Consider the following 18,299-nt stretch of genomic DNA (forward strand, 5'->3'; position numbering starts at 1 on the left):
CAAAAAAACACAAACCTCGAACGTATTCTTTCAAAAACCTTTCAAACGTGGACTAATTGAAACTCGATGTAAGATTCAGGCGTATTATAAAAAAACACTCCTGCTGCGTAGAACAGAAGGGGCCGATATCATGTAGGATTTTTTGAGAGTTCACAAAAGTAGTCATGAGAAGCTGCCACAGACAAGTATTTATGAGTAGACAGATGCACATGTGTAAAGATACATGCTTACATTTAGGTATGTGTAACTTTAGGTGTAAGTGTGCAATTGCACTTGCTAAGTTTTTTTAAATTTTTTCTCATACCGAAAATCGTTTTTCTCAATGGAGAAACGGCTTCCTCCTCACCCCCTACACATTTTAGGGTGCGACCCATTTCTTCCCTGGTTACAGGTTTACTTCTGCGATGGCTGGCAAAGGTTTGTGAATAGACACAAACTTACAACTTTGTGGGCGTTCACAAACTTTTGAATTCATACACAGTTTGCAACGCCCATTTCCTGCCATGGTAATACTTTTGTATTTTTTTAATTAGTACCTTACCTGGAATGAGGACTCCAAGCACAATGTGTCGCTGACATTTAGGTTCAACACAACTCCCCACACCCGTCCCCCAGTAAACCCCGACATTATGCTGCGCAAAGGTCTTGTAGGTGCATCACTTGATTGGTCAGCATCTGCGGCCAAAAGGCGTCCGATTTAGCATTTCGTTACTTGAAATGATCTTCATAGTGCTGTACAGTTCGAATTACACTCTCTCTCGCACACCTTGTTCCAACAAGTGTTATGCTCAAGCGCCTTGAACCTTCCCAACAACTTGCTAGGCGCCCAGGACCAGCCGATAATGCATCTTATCCCTGATCTGCGGCCCTTGACAAGCTCACTGCCTTACAGGGATGCTAAACCTTTCGTGCCGTCCTCATTCTGTGAGTACAAGTCATTGATATATATCTTTGAGACGTTTTCATTGATATGCAGCCAAAGGTAAACATATGTTTTATGCCGAAGAGTACAGTTAGGGCCTGTTAGGACCAAGCCTGTGCTTTATAAAACCTACAGTCTTACGACAGCTGACAAAGCATCTCTTGAGGACCTGCACACACGGCCAGTCAACCCAGGGTAATGTGCACGAAAGTGCCCTGGCAGAACCAGCACTGGCACCTGATTAACACCGGGTTGTAAATAAACGGGTAATAACACAAGCAAGAGGAAGTCACACCTGGTGAGGGCACCTGAGCCTGTGCAAATACAGTAAAAGTGCAACTTTAAGTCAACTACTTCTAATGCATTTCTACTAAGAGAGGCACAAATGAGCCTGTATTAATACTAACTCATGCATCCAGAAAATCCTGACCAGGACATGCCATCCATCACCTTCTATCTGAGCTTCACTCGATGGTCAGTGAAGATGCAGACTTGATCCAGCCTCCATCTATGCCAGTTATACTCAAAGTACGGCCCGGTGGCCGCATGCGGCCCTCCTGACCGTTACATGCGCCCCCCGGTCAACGAAGATGCAGACTTGATCTGGCCTCTACCTATGCCAGTAACACTCATAGTACGGCCCGGATGCCGCATGCGCCCCCCTGATGAACGAAGATGCAGACTTGATCTGGCCTCTACCTATGCCAGTAATACTCAAAGTACAGCCCGGGGGCCACACGTGGCCCTCCTGACCGTTACACGCGTGATCCAGCCACTATCTGTGCCCTGCAGCAGACCTTACTAATGCATAAGGTTCGCTTGTTGCATAGTATATGTATGGTGCTGACACTAGGGGTCACTCCTGTGCACATGATCTTTGTTGCAGACTCTGAAGGCCAGGAGTACTTACATCTAGTTGCACCTCTAGGGTTAGATTGGGTGAGTCCTAAGATGCTTCTGGAAAGATACAGTGTAAAAGCAATGGCATTTTCTAAAGCTATCATTGAGGCCACCGCTAACAATACAACTAGATTCCTCCAATCACAAGAAAGCTGAACTCCACTGAGATTCCTCCTAAAACAGCTCTGCATACAGTATGAGCATATCACACCAGGAAAGGACGAGCCGCGACTGTCATTGGTTTTCGGTCCAACAGCATCCTTGATGTTCCATAAACTTGTTATTTAGGCCATGCACACTTCACTTCTTACACTTGCTGGACTGCTTAAAAATGTACCGACCAGTAATCTGGCCCATCAAGTGCAATTTTTTTATGGCAGCATAATTTTATGATTCCTCCATTTACTTTTCAGCTTTGTGAAATAATTTTCACTGCACAATAATTCATCTTTTTACTCTAATCAGACAGAGCTAAGCTTGGAAATGTATGTAGACTTTTTAACAACAAATTCACCGTATGCAATATTCTTTGCAAAATGGAACAATTCTTCTCTGCAGGTTTACCTTTAGTAGAGTTGTTTTTCTGTGTAAAAAATATTGTGCAGGGAAAGAACACAGTTTTTTTCTATACCGAACATGTTATGTAAAACCATATGCTCTGTTATGGAATAATGAGAGGCGCTACTTAAAATGTTGCAAGGTCATGTTTTCCATGCATAAGTGGCAAAGTGAAAAACTTCACAACTTTTGTGAGTTTTAAAGTTTTTTCACAGAGTGTTCAGACCGCCAACACCTACTGTACCGTCTCACTTGCTGTGCCCCGGAATATTTGTCCCCTCTTGAAGCGTTAAACTGAATCTATATGGGGGATCAAACCACACATCTTCATGCCACTTCCTACCCGCGCCCTCATCTTAACCCTCACCTACACACTCTCATTGGTTATTTTGAGTGGACTCCTCCCACTTCCCCCAGCAGTCTTTGAACAAGGAGTCTGTGAAGGTGTACACGCCTAAGCAAAGTTTTTTTTTTTAAACAAACTTTACAATCACTTTGAAGCCACATATTTAGTGAAAAAAATCAAAGTGGGAGGAATCTTCTGATTAAAGAATGATTGTAGAAGCAAAAACTCAAACGAAAAAACATTTTTTAGATGAGAAAAATAATTTTTTGGGGGAAATACCACAGATAAACAAAATTGAGATCGAGTTGTATGTTTCTTTAACCTTGAGGGTTGTAATTGCATGGGTTTTGCACTACACAGGTTATGGTTACCATCCATGGATGAGATTCTGTGTCCGGTGTGTTACGGAGCCCCAGTGCATGGTTTTGAAAGTGCTTCTACTTTTTTTGGGGAGCTAGTCGAGATCCACCAGGCTGGTGTGATGTGTTCAAAGCTTTGTACTTGTGTGCTGAGTCTTGCAGCTGTGTGAAGGGTGACCTTCACAGATGCCAGTGGACATTTCATCGTCCCTGCAAACAAGTCATTTCCATAATCCTGTCTTAATAGAACCAGCGACTGTGCGAGTATTCTGAAGTCTTACTCTGGTAAAAAAAAGGCTTTATCCCTATCAAAAGTTTGAACTGTTACTGAGCAATTTTGACATTATAGTTAGCTCAAATCCTTATGTAGCGAGAAGAGTTTGTGCACTCTTATGATTTTAGGATTGCAGTACAATATGAGGAGAGAGTCAAGCCAATATTGGAGGGATTGTGCGCTCTGTCGTGGGAAAATGATTTAGGTCCTCATTAAGACTTTGGCAGTCGGACGAGCCGATCGACAAAGCCACGGGGAGAAGGGGGCTGTCCTGCCGGCAGCCTCCCCCCAGCCGTATAACGATGTTTCCACTGGGCTGGCTGGCGGAAACATTGTATTACGTTCCCGCTGGTCAGCCCAGCGGAAACAGTGGCATACGCCATTGGCCTCGCTCCCTTAGAGAAGCCGAGGTCAATGCCCTTGCACAACAGCACCCTCGGAAGGCCTACTGTCTGCACAGCGGACAGTGCGCATTCTGAGGGTGCAGACAGGGGGGCACCTGCACTGCCCATGCCATGGGCTGTGCTGGATCCCCCCTGTAGCCCCCAGCACTGGCTTTCCACCACCCTTTTCATGGCAGGGACTCCGACATGAAAAAGCTGGTGGAAAGAGGACTTGTGATCAGCATGGCGGTGCTGAACTCAGTGCCACCGTCGCTGACCACGACTCAGACTGCCGCCACCCCGCCAGGATCCATGATCCTGGCAGTAGCGGCGGTACCCTGGCAGTCCGACCGCTAGGGTCGTAATGTGGCAGTCGGATCACCAGGAGTGCGGCGGTCCGAACGCCACCACGGGTTTGGCGGTCCTTGGACCGCCAAACTCATAATGAGGGCCTTTTAGTTTAGGAGACAGGTACAAACACAGCAGAAGTAAAGACTTGGAGTTGTCATTATCCTGCATTATTGTTGTGAGATTTCAGGCTTCGGTGGGTGAGCAAGGCCTCGGTGAAACACAGTGCCCAATTCACAAAGCTATTAAAACATGTAAGTTTGGCTCACACTCACAAATTACCTTTTTTGCGACTGGAAAACTCTTTTTACAGTTCACAAAATGTAGTTTTTTACTTATAATATTATTTACTTACAGAAATATTTTTGTGTGAGCAAACCTTCTCTCAAAAGTTGCGAGTGAGCATTCCAGGGTGCCAAAGCCCTGAAAGTTTGATCATACACATTTGTGTGCATTCACAATCTTCTCCAACAAATTTCTACTCTGAAAAAGTCAGAAATTAACATTTTTCATGGACAGTTTCCAACTCCTCTGAAGCTTGGAAATGGTAATGAAATTCCACCAAAATTGGTGAAACAGAGAAAAGGAAAGCAATGAACAGTTATGCTAGTGGAAACGCCTCTGCATGTGAGCACATGGAGATCTGAACACCTGCGAGGTCAGAGACCTGAGGGTGCAGATTTGTGACTTGTTCTGTGAGTGGGCCCAGAGTCTGTGTGGCTCATCAGTCCATAGATTCTAGACACAGCAATCTACATGATGCTTCTGCAATCTCTTTCAGCCATTTGTCTTTGGTTGATGGTGTCACATCTCCTCTTTCATTCTATTTCTCAAGTCCACCTCTCAGTGTTTCTTGTGTTGGCCGTGGGTGAAGGTTTGTGTAGGCCGTGAACATGGGCTTATTCATCAAATACTCAAATCTCAAATGTTGAAATCTTGTGAATTCCAAACACGGAACATCCCTCCCATGTGTGATCAAGTATTCCATCTGCTGATGCGGGGAGGGTACCGAAGAGGCTTAGGAGTGCGGAAGCAGCAGAGTGACACATGGTCCCATCTAATTTATGCTGAACAATTGCAAATGTCAAAAAACACGAAGATAAAGAAGTTAAATGTAAAAAGAGTGGGCTGAGATCACCTTGACATAAATGTGCGACAACCCTCACTGTGGTTTTAGAAAAGTTACTAAATTCCCCAATATCCCAAATATTATTTCAATACAGAAATGCTTCATGAACAAGAGGCAGGGGAAGGCCGCAAGGGAGTTATAGTTTCAGAAAATATGAGGCAAGAGAAAACATTTATTGAAAATGGAGCTTGTGTGCTTTTTTTCACTCAATACCACGTTTCTTTGAGCTGATGCCTTCCTTAACCCCTCCAGTGACAAGATGGACAGTCTGCCAAGAACACTTTATGGGCACATCCAGTCCAGCGGTGGACCGCAATTGCTGACTAAGAAGTACTTGCACCCAACTTGACATTGTGAGTTGGGTGCAAATTGCACGCATAACCAGTGTCCTTCCCCTCACCAATCCCCTCCCCCTTTGACCCAGAATCCGGGAGGTGTTTTGCACCGGAATACACGTCAGAGAGGCGTAAAACATGGGGTTGTACCAGTTGGTAAGACTAAAGTTGTATGTTAACTCTATTTTATAACTGAACTGATACATAAAAGTGCCCCAGGGTAATAGTGCAACATCTGCCAACGTAATGTCATTCCGGTGGTCTTACTACCACAGTTCATCAGATCAGGGGACTTAGTGACGCGAACTGTAAGTAGAACAGTGGATGTAGACCCGGACATGTGCATATATCTATGCGGATATATAACTTCATATTAAGGTGTGGGATTGAGACACATATGGAAGCTGTGTCAGACTTTAGTATTGCGTAACCGCCTATGTTGCAACTAGGCCTGTACATGGTTTGACAAAACAAAATCATAATTTTCCACAATGTTGTCATTTTATTTGTCAGGCATTAATGCTTCCAGGAAATTGCTATTCCCTATGTTAATATGTCTTGTGTGTTACTTACTAAAAGTTGTTGGGAAGGTTGCTGCAGTGGGGATTCTACAATGTATGACTGTGACAAGGCCCTTTACTACAAGTGATCTACATTTACTTTCTTGTTTACTAAGTAGCATTCTGCAGAGTGAGCATATCTTCCCCCAGGTATGATCATCACTGTATGCAAACGAATGCTATAGTTAAATATTCTGCTAGGCAGACATCAGAGAGATGACAAACTATGCAGCATATTTCAGGTCTCTTTGTTAAGTAAACCTGCTTCTCCTAGATGGGAACATAACCTAATAAGTACACTCATATATCTTAAAAACACAAGTCAAGCGCTGATATGTTTGGTCAGGAAAGGGATGCACATTATTATGAACTAACAACAATCATTCTTTTTCCTGTATTACACGAGGCTCCCAATGTGGTCTTATGTTTAAAATCAGGGCTTAGTTGCCTCAGTCAGCTGGCTTGAGCTGAGAATGTTTCTATATATGGCCATGAACTATGTTTCAATTGCATACATAGCATACCAAACCTTGTATGTAGGTTGCAATGACGACAATACAGACAGCTAATATATAAAATACCCAATTAAGGTTGCTGATGACATCATAGTGTGTCCGCCCACACCATAGAGGCACACGTCAGCTGTACGTGCATTGTGCTACTTTATATATTAACCTCCTCTAGAAATACATTTTATATATACACAACAAGGCCTAGGAATAGTCAGCATCCCAAACCAATGGAATGCGTTCCTATAACACACGACTTTTTCAATATTGTCCCCAGTAGAGCCCATGTGGTATTTGAGTTTTGCTGTGTCGTGCATAAGATGAGAGCATACTTGAAAAACTAAATCAAATTCTACTCACCAACCAGGATGTTGCACTCCACTGCCCAGGGACTTAAGTTGGAACTGGTAACCATGGGCGGCTAGGAATTCTCTCTAGGTGTATCAGTACTTAATTTGTAAAAGGGTAAGTGCCAGGTGTGTCTCAGGAGGCCCGCTGCTTGCACCACCAATTACTGCAGCCAGCACTGCCAATGCTGGTACCTACACAACTACTAACCATCTCATTCCTACACGTGTGGCATGTCAGAACATTCCAAAACCGCAAAGGTATAAGAATGGTGTGGGTGGCAGGCATTCAGGTAGTCTTCATTTTAATTTATATTGAATTACTAAACACTGTTGTTTTGCTCCTCTCAAAATCGGACAGACAGTGCCACCATGTGGTGGAGTGCTATTAGTGCTGGTGTCGAGAATTCAATACCAGTGCTTGGGCACTGGAAATTACTGGCTCAAATTAAGCACAGAGGTGGGTCAATTCTGGGGACCTAACTTATGAAACCCCCAATCAGATTCTGTAACAAATGGTGCCCTATCCCGCCTTAAACATAACAGGCTGTATCTGAAAGTCCTATTAATTGGTGGACTTTGGTGCCAATCAACACTATTTGGCAGTATCTAAAGATCTGTAGCAAGTGGGGTGAAAGCGCTAATAAGCCTTCCTGACTATATCTGCTGCTCTGTAATAAATGGCCTATTATAATGCCAAGAAACATTCCTCTGTGAGCCTGAGAATGTGTAATAAGGTCTGTAATATTAGTGGGTCAGTTGACACGCTTGGATGATTTTAAAGGTCTATGACAGACGGTGCAATTGTGCCAATATATAGTCCTGCCTGTAGCTCAAGGCCTGAAACTAAGAGACAGTTCTAGAGATGTTAAACACTCCTGGCTACATTGGATGGGCTGAACAGCCAGTCAAGGGGGGATTCCAACCCCAGTGCTCTTTTATTCATCTAGAACAACAGAAGTGGTCACAGGGTGTAAATGAGTGCCACTAATTGCATGCACTGATTAACCAGAGTGTAAAGGTTGCACGCATCGCGCGCACCTGCTTCTTACGTGGCATTTGAGATTCGGTACAGCATGATTTGAGTAGGTAGTAAACAGGAAATAATATCAAATTCTGTTTCTAGAGGTAAACATTTAGAGGATCTTCCACTGCAGCCTACACAAGCCAGTTTGGAAAACACGAAAATTACACGGGGCTAGAAAACGAATTTGTCCGCGAGCCACGCCGTACATTTGAGCAGCTTGCTCCGATACTGTACTCGAGACACGCAGTGCCGAATGACGCGTATGGGAAGCCTTTTATCCCATTTGGAAAATTAGAAGTCCAGCGCAAACATGTTTGGTTTGTGTACAGTGAGGCTCTTGCACTCATAGTCCGGATCTCAAACATTCAAGCTCAGGGAAGCACATATTGTTTTTTGTCTGCCTTTACCTTAATTATTTTTTTTCACCTTTCATGAAAATCTTTAGTTGTTTATAGTATAATATAACAATTCAGGGCACGCTATTGAAAGTGAGTTAAATTTAGTTCACATTAATAAATAACAAGCAAAACGTGTGATGAGAATTAAACTTTATTGAAAAATAAACAAGAGTGTCTAAAACAACAACAATAACTTGGTTGTGGGAGAAAAGTAACACATCAAAAACTGCAATGAAGAAGAAGTCTAATGACAGGAACAACCTCAGCTTCCTTTACAGAGAATTTAAACAGGAATAGTTTCTGGCCTGAAAGCTCAATTATGTGAAGATTATCCTCCTGCTAGGGCTGTAAATAGTTATCAAGATGTTTTCCCTTTTCTTCATCATTTCAGGTGCTTGTGTTACAGAAGAGGTTGTTTCTCCTTCTGCTCCATTCTATCTGATGATCCTCTTTGCTCTCAGATGTGAACACAGGCCCAGGAGCCGCAGATCTGCTCCTGGAGGGGCCACTCTGCAGCCCTTCGCCTGTCAATCTCCTCTTGAAATTAGAAAGGACAAGATCAATCCACACAAATCGCAGAATTCCACAATTGTAAGTGAAATACTTTTTTCGTTCATATGGTATATTACCATCTTTTGGCAGAAAAGAGTTCACTGAGCAATGCACAAACAAGAAGCTTTTTGTTATTTAAACAAAAGGCAAAAACAATAAAGTATCAGCATTAACTGTGTACAGTGCAACAGCTTAACACTGTAAAACTGCAACAGCTTAACACTGTAAAACTGCAACAGCTTCACAGGTTGAATCATTTTAAAGAAATATGCACAGGATGGGAATGGCGTTTTGAAAAGACCTTTTTTTACTTTCAAGAAAACCGACGGTAGAAGTGAACCCTGAATCTAACCAGTAAATACGTAAACATCTGTGTAATGTTGTAGACATCCACAGGCCTATTAGCTGTGGTGTGGCCTGCCTTTGCACGTCATTCACCACAGTGGTGTAGCTGGTTTGGGTAATGCACCTGCAGCAGAGGTGTATGCATATCATGGCTTTAATGCGCATGACCTGACTGTTGACTTTTAGGAAGGCTGCCTGAGATCTGTCTCTCCTGCAGCTTCCTCTGTCCAATAAATGTCATTGTTTTTCCTGCTTTTACCAGCACTGCCTACCTTTACTGAGGTTTGTTCGTCCGAGGGACACAAAGCACATCCATTCAATAGGAGGTTGCACATATTGTTCCATCCATGAGGGCGGCATTCCATCCTGGAGTCACAGAGGCACAAAGAGGGAGCTTTTGCCCCCAGAAATAGATGCACAAACATAAAGGCCAACCGGTACAGTAGAATCTAAAGTTTAAGCAACTCTCTGTAAAGGGGCGGGGTCTGTGCTTCGCAGGAAGCAGACATGAGGGGAAGGTGACATACACCCATAAACTCCAATTATTGTGAACATTCACAAACATTTTACAAGTAGTTTCGCATGATGATATTGGTGTGAAATTTACTCTTGTCAAATGCAGGAGCATTTGTGTTTAATGGTGGAAAAGCGAAGTTCTCACCACAAGAATTTGGCAAAGAAGGTTCATCAATGCTCGTGTGCTGAATCGCCCTCACCACAATTCCTTAGTTGAAATACTTATACATTTGAGAACTGAAGACCTGCATCTGTTGTAGATGTTCAGGACTACTCCTGGAATGCTCTGAGAAAGCCAACAAAATTGTACATTTGTTTCAAACATCAGAGCAGGCCCGTAGCCAGAAGTATAGTTTTAGGCGCAGGGCCCCCAGCTTTGACCAAACATTAAAGCTGTGCTCTATAGATGCTTCTTTCCTCAATACGAGTTGTACTACTAAATCACAACCCCAAGAACATTGTGGTGGAAGAACATCAAGAGATTTTAAAGATAAGTGCACATAGGGAAGTATAGATTTATTATCCCTAACTCCACATCTACATACCTTGAATGTATATAGATTGCATAGGTATAGATATGAGGAGTAAGGTATAGAAAAGTTATACTTGCATGTCAATAATTTGGATTCAATATTCTAGGTTTGATATTTAGGTGCATGCTGTGCCATTCTATGTGAAGGAATATGTGGATTTTTTTAAGGCACTTGTGAAAACCCACTCAATTAACTTTTCACAATTCAACATTTAATCCTATTAGTCAGGAGAGATTTAAAGAAGGAGGGTGTAAAGTTGTAATGTAGGCTGACTCGCAACTTTGTGTATTGTCTAAACTGTTCAAAGTTAGTGCAATGCAAAGCGTATCAAGTGCTTTAAAAAAAATAATGAGCTGGCCTCAGCTCACATCCCTCCCACCCTTCGTACCTCAAGTGGTGGATGTCCAGCCTCCACACTCAAAATGCATTTGCTGAAGGATGTCCTACCTGAGACATTCTGTGTCAGGTAATTATCACACCTGGAAGGCCCGAGAGGATAAACCTTGCATCATGCAAATTTAGGAAAATTCATCTGCTTCATAAAGTTCAACATTCCTTAATTCTGACCAATTTTGTAAGTTTCAATTTAACTCACCACAAATTTAAAATAACTTTATAGAGAGCTTGGAGCACATCCATAAAGAACATATTGGGAAATTAGTAGGGAACAGTGGGTTTTAAACATGTTAAGGTTGCAACAATGAGGAAAGCTAAATAGAATTTAAATGTCATTTTACAGAAGTTGGGAAGGTTCCACACTGAACTTCGCTATAGGGGTGTGAACAAAGATGGATTGCTCAATTACATTTCATCAAAAGCATTTGTCAAAACTGCCAGAAATTGAGGCAGGCTCCAGCTTTGGCATACACCCTTCATAGTTGCAACCAGGATGTGTGAAATGTGTTGCACCCAAGGAGAACCTTCGTTAGACATCGACCAGCAAGGCAGGTTGGCATGGGTAGTATACATGATTGTATGAGCCCATGTGAGGCCTGTGGCCTGGGTGAGGACAATCGATTAATCTCCAGTTAGAGGAGCCGTAGAGGGGCTGGCAGGAGCATTCCCTCGAAGGTTCTGAGCGGTGGTTTCATGGCTTGTACCAGGACCCTGCTCCGCAATAACATCTCTTTTTGATGCTGCTTGCTTGGTACCTCAGATTTGGATTCTACAGTCATCTAATTGCAGACTTATGGTCCCTCAAGGTGGCACCCTCTAAGTGATTAACATGCTGGACGAGCATACACTTTTCTGGGTGGCAAATGTAAAAAGCATAGAAGCCTGCCATGTGTACTAGAAACGAAAAATACTTGCAGAGGGATTATTCACCATTACTACAGGTGCAGATAAAACAAAAGGTTCATTTTCTGAAGCAGTTAATAGCCTGCCTTATTTAAATGTACACTAGAAAGCCAAATCACTTCCTATTAGAACTCAGACTTCTCAGTGAGTAGGTTGCACTTTCCAGTGGTTGTACCGGCAAATGTAGACATGGCTGACATGCATAAAAGGGAAGGCATCAGCACGTCTCACCAAAAGCATATGGGAACAAATAACAAAGGGGTGCCATTGTTAAGCAATTTTCAAAAAGCAATATGAATCCCGCAGGGCTAGTTAGACCATATCAGGATCTAAAGAGCACTGTGCAAGGTGATTTTTTAATCTTGCACTAAGATCCTTTTTAGAAAATAGACTGGAAAATTGTGCTTTCAAATCACATTGGGAGTGGTGTATTGGGCAAAACAGGATAAGCTATAAATTCCACCTAAAATCTGCAATCATCAATTCACTGTGTGTACCTAGCTCTCATGTCGCCCCTTTAGGCTCACTCTTACTTTCTCTATTCACTTCCAATCTCGCATTATCAGCCCTGCTTCTTCTCTCTAATCATTGTCACCACTATCTCTTCCTATTTGCTGCTGCATCATCCCATTCCTTTCTCTCATTCTCTCTACATTTTTCTATTTACTCTCCTTTCTGCAAATCTCTCCTTTTCTAGAACATCTTCTCTCTATATTCTCTTCAGCCTTCCACGCACTTTTCAATATTTTTTATTTTCTCTCTGGTCCTCTTTCCTATTGACCACGTCACGGCAGTTGAAAGTTTCTCTTGGCTGTGCATCACCACCCGCCATCTTTGTTTGAACACTGTGCTTTTTGCTGTTCCTCAGTCCAAGAAGCCTACTATCCGGGGGACGCCAGGAACCGGGGATTTCACCTATCATCATGGAAAACAGAAGCTAGTGCAACATGGCCACCATATCCCTGCAGCTAATTGTCAATTCTTGTTTGACAGGACACAAAGCTGCTTGGATTTGGTGGGGTTTAACTGCTGTAGGGCAGATGACAACCCGTTGAAGTCCACCACGCTATTTTGACAGTGTGGTGGACTTGGACAGGCCATCCAGAGAACTGGAAAAGAAAGTGTTTCTGTTAAAAACACCAGAAACATTTTCTAATCCAAAATCAAAGTCACCGTGTGGGAAAATGCTTTCCCTGATTTGGATTTTTTTTTGCTTTGCTATATTGGAAAGCATGTTATGTGCATTGAAGCTACACAGTAAAATAAAATTAAAAACAGACCTTGCTTGTAGAACATGCGGATCCGCAAGTGTCCTACTACACAGCAAGCCTACACTTCTCCCGCTATAAAAAGTAGCCACTTGTGTGACTGAGCTACTATCTCTGAAAGGAAAGCTCCGTAAGGCCCCTTAGATACAAGGAAATATCATGATATTACCTTGGAAATTGACCTGTTCGGCAATGCGGGTAGCTGTGGTATTTAGACCAGGGCTCGACTGGCACCCAGGGAAAACTGCCAGGCCTGGATATTTCTGAACAGAAAGTGCATTGGGCACTCTGGTGTGGTGTAGCTTGCATGAAACCCAATACAATACAATAGAATGCCCTGCTTTAGCTAAATCACAGATGCTCCTCGTATTTCTGTGAAGACAATTTCCAGAACCTGTGAGGAACCATAAAATTCCTACCACCCAGCGTTCCAACACTTCTAATAAAAATGCTACTTTACACGGTCACCAAATATTATGCATTTAGCACACATTAATTACAGAGGATCTCACAACAGCAATTTATTTGCTCTTACCATAAATTAGATAAAGATAAAGCAAAATTTCAAAGGAGTCAAAACATTTCAAAAAGCAGATTCATACTGCACAGATCTTAAACTACAATATGCAAAAATCATAAAGTATTAGTTGATTTTCTGCAAAGATGTCAAGAGAGATAAAATATAAAACAAATGCTTTCAGCCTCACATGCCCTGATTATCTTTTTCCACAGCATTTGGTTCCAGGAGATGAATCCTCAGGGTGTTGACTCTAGCAGGCTTCTCTAGATAAACGATTTTCGAAAGATAATGTGGTTTGGCAGCGCTTTTTGTCATGGCAGGCTATATTGGGTCATTTCAGATTCCCACTACTGCTGGTTAGATATTTGCAGCCCTCTGCAGCAGGCACAATATCCTAACAAACTATCTGGCTCTAACAACAAAATAACGATCTGTAGATCTTATATCACCAGGCTATATATCCAAACTGGAATTGCATGGGCAGCAACAAAAACGATGGATTTAGGCCCAGATCTCTGTACTGGGGGTGAATGTTTGACATTGTTCAGCATTCCGTCCATCACTTGTTCTTTTTGCATATATCACTACAGACCAGCGTAGGTTGGAGCAATGTCAGTCAAATTTAAGTTGAATCTGACTTGTGAATACTCTGCCCAAGCTTGCGCATGACTTGTGAATACTCTGCCCATGCTTGCACCTGACTTGTGAAAACTCTGCCCATGCTTGCGCCTGACTTGTGAATACTCTCCCCATGCTTGCGCCTGACTTGTGAAAACTCTGCCCATGCTTGCGCCTGACTTGTGAATACTCTGCCCAATCTTGCGCATGACTTGTGAATACTCTGCCCATGCTTGCGCCGGACTTGTGAATACTCTGCCCATGCTTGCGCCTGACTTGTGAATAGTCTGCCCATGCTTGCGCCTGACTTGTGAATAGTCTGCCCATGCTTGCGCCTGACTTGTGAATAGTCTGCCCATGCTTGCGCCTGACTTGTGAATACTCTGCCCATGCTTGCACATGACTTGTGAATACTCTGCCCATGCTTGCACCTGACTTGTGAATACTCTGCCCATGCTTGTACCTGACTTGTGAATACTCTGCCCATGCTTGTACCTGACTTGTGAATACTCTGCCCATGCACAACAGGCTAATCAAAGCGCCATGCTTCATTGGAATCTAATTGAATATTGCATCTGAATGTCCAGTAGGCTTTAGTAGTGATAACCATTTATAGAAAAGGTCATGAAAGCTGTTTGCTTAAAAACAAAATGACTCTATAACCTGTACAGTTGTGCAAACACTCAACACAGCAAATTTATGTTTGACATACCATATCTGAAAGGCGAGGGGGGAGTTCAGCTAATGCCCATTAAATTCTTGGCCTCTCAGCTGTGACAGACAACTAGCATTGATTCTACCTTTTAAATCAGTTCCTCACACACAACATTGTGGTGTCGCACTGGGGTCCATTATATCACCACTATTATTCAACATCTGCCTGACCCCCTTACCAAACCTGATTAAATCATCCAACCTCACCTGTTACAACCATGTAGATGACACCCAAATCGTTTTAAAAAAATGAATGGTCTGGAAGACCTCCATAGTTTAAAACTTGATGACTGCCTTCGGGCCATAAACATATGGATGAGGAACAATATAAAGCTAAATACAGGAAAGATAGAGATTATGACCTGTTGACAATGACAAAAATACCAGCCTACCACCATATGGCTAAGGAAAATGAGGTCCCTCCCACAATACCAAGAGAAGTAAAAAACCTTTGGGTAATCATGGATTACGACCTATGTTTGAAATCACATGTTAACAACCTAAAACAGAGTGCCTTCTATACAATGAAAGCACTATGTTGCATCCTTCTATACGTTGGATACCAGCATAAAGAGGAGGGCATCCTCACACTTGTAATCTCCAAGCTCGACCATGCCAACAGCCTATACCTTGGCACACCCACAGTCATCATATGCTTAATCAACTCATCAAAATTGCTGCTGCAAAACTTCTTCTTGACTTTCACCGAAAAGAACACACAGCTCCAGTCCTGCAATCACTCCACTGCCTGCCTATAGCAAGAAGGGCAATGTTCAAGGTATTTTGCTTTGTTCACACAGCCTCCAAGGAAAAGGTCAGCTATACCTAGAAGCTAAGTTTAAGCAATAAAAAATAAATCCGGACACTGTGCTCTGGGCTTGTATTGCCACTTACCATACCGCCTTACCATAAGAAATCTGTAGGAGGTACTGCTGTCTCACTTCAAGCTGCCAAGCTCTGGAACAAACTATCAGCCAGAATTCAAAGCATCCCGGAGCATATACACTTCAGAAGACAGTTCGCAAGCATGGCTATTTCCAAGACAACTACACCACCCACATCCTTGCAACAAAACCTGGAAAAACAGCCACACCCTCAAGCTAAATCTTTAGCTTACAATCCACAGATTGGAAACAATCAAACCAGCAAACTACTTTTGATAAGCAGGTAAGTTAAAGAGGGCTGGCCTATGCTTGGCCTGGGTATTATGTAGTTACGTAAGTTCATAAATAGCTTTTCTGGTCCACACTATTACTAATACTAAGACTAAAACCATAACACTCAGAGGTCATCAGTCTACTGTAACTTACACCTCCTCCGTTCAGTTAACGCATATATGCTGCAAGGGTTGTTCATCACCTGTATTGGGCAGCCATTAAACCAGCCCTCACTAAATGAACAGGCAAGGAAAAACTGAAGAGATCTGTCACATGCATCGGGTCAATTGGAGGACTTTAATCTATTCCATGACAGCAGGCCCCAAAAATGTGTATACTATGGGCACTTATTTATATTTCACAATGGCTTTCGGTTATGAAATGATAGTAATAATGGCCATCCCAGCAGCTCTCTCACTTTTTCTCTCCAACAATGACAGATATGGCCCAGAACTGTACACTAGGGGACAGATTTACTAAGAATTTGCGTCTGGTTGTGTCACTTTTGTGGCACAAACCTGACGCAAAATCATCTGTTGTATTTATTAAGCCATGCAAAACCACTTTGTGTGGCTTTGCGTAGTTTACAAAGTAATGCAAGGCATCCTGATCGCTGCCTTGTGTTACCTTGCTTTAGGAAGGCGTGAAGCTTGGACGTTCCCATGCATCGATCCGTGGATTTGTGTGCATTTCCAGATTTATTACTGCTAGTAAACCTGGGAATGTGTCAAAATGCTCTGTCGTCCCCACTGAGGAATAACAAGGAGAAATATATTTATTTGTATTTCTTCCTTTTACTTCCTCATCCTGCAGCACACATAGAAAGAGGAATATTCCTATAAGGATTGTTTTTGTGCGGGAGGGTGCCTCTTCCTGCTCAAAAACAATCCTGCCCATAACACAGGCACCCTTGTACCGTGGCCCAAGGGTGCCTGCATCGCTTCTAGGAAGCACACAGTGTGCCAGAACTCGTAGAACGCAGAAATGTGCCATATCTACGTAAATGTGGCGCATTTCTGCTGTCTGCTTTGTGTTGAAGTGTGTGAAATGTAAGTAAATCTGCCCCAAAATATCTGATTGGACAACCCAGTGCCGTAACAAGCTAAACAGACTATAACCATAGAAAAAGTCCATAAATGGTACTTCAGAGCTGTTCATAGCTACCAGCGTAGTGAAAACTATAAACTGTGTGTCTGTTCCTCTCACACCTCATCGTCCACGACACTGCTATGCACAGCATCTTACAACACGATAACCTCACCTTGGTGGTCATCGCACATGACATGGAAACACTTCCCACATAGGATCATAAAAAAAAGGCAACACCCTTCCAGCCACACGTCACCCTAAATGGCGTAGCTTGCTGCCCATGTATGTACACGCTTCAGTGCCACACACAGGGGTGAGTAAGTGCTATCCAAATGCTGCAATACCATATTTTATTTATCATTAGTGCATTACCAATATTTGTTTTGAGCCTATTAAATTCTTTGTTTACATCACACTTCAGAGTTATAAAACATAATATGTTTTATTTGTGCTTTCGTAACTACAGGTATATGGTGAAATATTTGTACAGGTCATTTACAGGTATTTACACATTTTTGAAGTAGAAACAAATTGACATCCTGCAGTATTTCTTTGACCACTCCATATGCCACCCCACTCAAATTATTAGCCACATCATTATGAATTTGCCGCATTTGCCACATAATCTATCATCGACCTCGTAACACGCAGATTTTATCAAAAAACACATTTTGTTTGTAGCTCAAACAGATCAAAAGTTACCAAAATGCTGCAACATGTGCTGCTATGCAGTGATAGATCCTCCACAAAGGTTCACTTGTCACTATTCAGTTACTTACAGCTGTATTTTGGAACTGGTAAAGGGAAACCTATGCCCAGACAGTGCTAACATGTAAAAATGGCAAAATAATGATATACCATCACAAAATGTGCTCCATTAAACTGCACAAATTGTGTTTTCTTGCTACACGATTTAGCTTATATTGTTGCCTAGTTTAGGCCTTTCCTGTCACATAATTCCAGTGGCTGTGTCTGTACCTCAGAGAGATGGTCACAGAGTTCACTTTATAAAATCCTCTGACTTTGCAGTCAAAGACTGAAAAGTAAACAACATCTCCATCAACCCACACCTCCAAGCTGTGCCAGCTGCCTTGGAATTTGTGGGGGCCAAAAACTATTATAGGCTGGCCCGGCCCTCAAATGCCGCCCAGTAGCTTTGGCCCTGTATAAGAGTAAAACTCCAAACGTTTCAGAAACCCCTTTGTGAATCAAACCCAACGTTCAAAATGTAGACCATGGATACCTAAGCTTGCGTGTACCTCTGTACGCAAACTCCTAGAGTTAGTTAAACTT

At 42.6% G+C, this 18,299-nt stretch overlaps 1 protein-coding gene and 1 long non-coding RNA gene across 4 annotated transcripts in view; one reads left to right on the forward strand and one right to left on the reverse strand.

The window, feature by feature from the left end:
• Positions 1-18,299, reverse strand: part of RGS6 (regulator of G protein signaling 6) — a 964,496-nt gene that overhangs the window by 484,965 nt on the left and 461,232 nt on the right. The gene's annotated exons all lie outside the window — the stretch shown is intronic.
• The window catches only part of LOC138258795 (uncharacterized), a 144,521-nt gene that overhangs the window by 545 nt on the left and 125,677 nt on the right, over positions 1-18,299 (forward strand). The gene's annotated exons all lie outside the window — the stretch shown is intronic.

The sequence above is a fragment of the Pleurodeles waltl genome, chromosome 9, assembly GCF_031143425.1.
Source record: "Pleurodeles waltl isolate 20211129_DDA chromosome 9, aPleWal1.hap1.20221129, whole genome shotgun sequence".
In the NCBI taxonomy this organism is placed as follows: domain Eukaryota; kingdom Metazoa; phylum Chordata; class Amphibia; order Caudata; family Salamandridae; genus Pleurodeles; species Pleurodeles waltl.